Source organism: Pristiophorus japonicus, chromosome 26, assembly GCF_044704955.1.
Source record: "Pristiophorus japonicus isolate sPriJap1 chromosome 26, sPriJap1.hap1, whole genome shotgun sequence".
In the NCBI taxonomy this organism is placed as follows: domain Eukaryota; kingdom Metazoa; phylum Chordata; class Chondrichthyes; family Pristiophoridae; genus Pristiophorus; species Pristiophorus japonicus.
Genome location: NC_092002.1, coordinates 20,239,289 through 20,242,127, shown reverse-complemented (window position 1 = coordinate 20,242,127; position 2,839 = coordinate 20,239,289).

Below are 2,839 nucleotides of genomic sequence, written 5' to 3'. Positions count from 1 at the left end.
GGAATACAAGCCCAGTCTATGCAACTATGCAGCCGTTTAGCCCAGTGTTTGGAATGAAACTTTATATCATCAAACCTGAAAACATGATTAATACAAGCATGTGGCATTTTAATATAATACAGGTACCACCAATGATTCAATAATGTCATAGATTCCTCTGTGGGCGGAAGGTATTGGATTTCGGAATTGCAGTTATGAGGCTGGACTGAACGCAGCAGGGATTCTCGTTCCACACTGATCCCATTAGCTGTGCTGTATTGTGCTTTTTGAGATGACATTAAAAATAAGAGAATTTCTGGAATCAAGTGTGAAGTTTGATCATCTGTTGGTTCTGTGAGGTTTATGCTGTGTGTGGCGCGACCCTGGGCAGCGTGGACCATTTTCTATACCTCAGGAGCCTACTATCAGCAAGGGCAGACATTGATGACGAAGTTCAACATTCGGCCGCCTGAGGAAGAGAGTGTTCGAAGACCACTCAATTCTGGCACCAAGCTCATGGTCTACAGGGCTGTAGTAATATCCGCCCTCCTGTATGGCTCAGAGACATGGACCATGTACAGTAGACACCTCAAATCGCTTGAGAAATACCAAGCGATGCCTCCGTAAGATCCTGCAAATCCCCTGGGAGGACAGACGCACCAACGTTAGCCTTCTCGATCAGGCCAACATCCCCAGCATCGAAGCACTGACCACACTTGATCAGCTCCGTTGGGCGGGCCACATTGTTCGCATGCCCGACACGAGACTCCCAAAGCATGCGCTCTACTCAGAACTCCTGCACGGCAAGCGAGCCCCAGGTGGGCAGAGGAAATGTTTCAAGGACACCCTCAAAACCTCCCTGATAAAGTGCAACATCCCTACGAGCACCTGGGACTCCCTGACCCGAGACTGTCCTAAGTGGAGGAAGAGCATCCGGGAGGGCGCTGAACACCTCGAGTCTCGTCGCCGAGAGCATACAGAAAACAAGCGCAGGCAGCGGAAGGAACGTGCGGCAAACCAGTCCCACCCACCCTCTCCTTCAACCACTGTCTGCCCCACCTGTGATAGAGACTGTAATTCCCGTATTGGACTGTACAGTCACCTGAGAACTCACTTTTAGAGTGGAAGCAAACCTTCCTCGATTCTGAGGCACTGCCTATGATGATGGTGGCGTGTGGTGACACTTTCGCTCCAGAGTCAGAGAAAGGTCATGGGTTCAAACCCCATTCCAGGACCTGAGTACACATTCTCGGCTGTCACTTCAGTGAAGTGCTGAGGGAGCGCAGCACTGTTTGAAGGATGCAGTGGATCTCATCTGCCTATTCAGTTGGGCACGGAAGGTCTCCTCGTCCTATTTGGAGTAGAGCAGAGGAGTTTTCCTGGTGTCCATTTATCCTTCAACCAACGCCACCAAAACAAATACATTTGTCATTGATCTTATTTACTGTTTGTGGGAGCTCGCTGTGTGAAAATTGGCTGCCGTGCAACAGGAACTACACTGCATTCAATTCATTCTAATTCTCCATTGAAGTCCATCCCTAACTCTCCCATTAAAGCCTATCCCTCTAGACTCTAACTCCCAACAAATCCCATCCCCCCTCATATTCTAATTCTCCCATCGAAGCCCATCCCTCGAGCACCATACCTCTCCCACTGTAATGTCTAGCTGCATTTTAACTGGCGCTGATGTTTTATCCCTTTGAAATACAGAGGAAATGTTTCAAGGACACCCTCAAAACCTCCTTGAAAAAGTGCAACATCCCCACCAACACCTGGGAGTCCCTGGCCCATGACCGCCCAAAGTGGAGGAGAAGCATCCGGGAGGGCGCAGAGCACCCTCGTCGCCGAGAGCATGCAGAAAACAAGCGCAGGCATCGGAAGGAGCGAGCGGTAACCCAGGCCCCCTGAACCTTCCGTTCCTCCAACCACTGTCCCACCTGTGACAGAGACTGTAAATCATGCATTGGATCCTTCAGTCACCTGAGAACTCCCTTTTAGTGTGGAAGCAAGTCATCCTTGACTCCGAGGGACTGCCGAAGAAGAAGATCCCTCACTTGCACCTCTGGCCTTTATTGCAAAGGGGATAGAGTATAAAAGCAGAGAAGTCCTGCTACAACTGTACAGGGTATTGGTGAGGCCCATTACCTGGAGTACTGTGTGCAGTTTTGGTCTCTGTTTTTAAGGAAGGATATACTTGCACTGGCGGCTGTTCAGAGAAGGTTCACTAGGTTGATTCTGGAGATGAGGGAGACTTATGAAGAAAGGTTGAGTAGGTTGAGCCTCACTTTACTTTGAGTCCATGATCAGATCAGCCATGAGCTTATTGAATGGCGGAGCAGGCTCGAGGGGCCAAATGGCTGACTCCTGCTCCTATTTCTTATGTTCTTATGAGTCAGGTTAAAGGGTCAAATCCCACTCCAGGCCAAATGTAGAGTCTCATTCAGTCAGAAGTTAACGGGTGTTGGAGATTTTTTTTTAGTTAACATATCTGGGCTGATAGTCTCAGCGCAGTGCTGAGGGAGTGCTGCACCGTCAAAGATACCATTACCCGGATGAGACGTTCAACCGAGGCCTCATCTGCATTCTCAAGTGGATGTAAAAGATCCCACGGCACTATTTTGAATATTTATCTCTCAACCAAGATCACACACAAAAAAAACCAGAATATAAGAACATAAGAAATAGGAGCAGGAGTCGGCCATTTGGCCCCTCGAGCCTGCTCCGCCATTCAATAAGATCATGGCTGATCTGATCTTGGCCTCAACCCCATTTCCCTGCCCGCTCCCCATAACCCTTTACTCCCTTATCGTTCAAAAATCTGTCTATCTCCGCCTTAAATATATTCAATGACCCAGCCTCC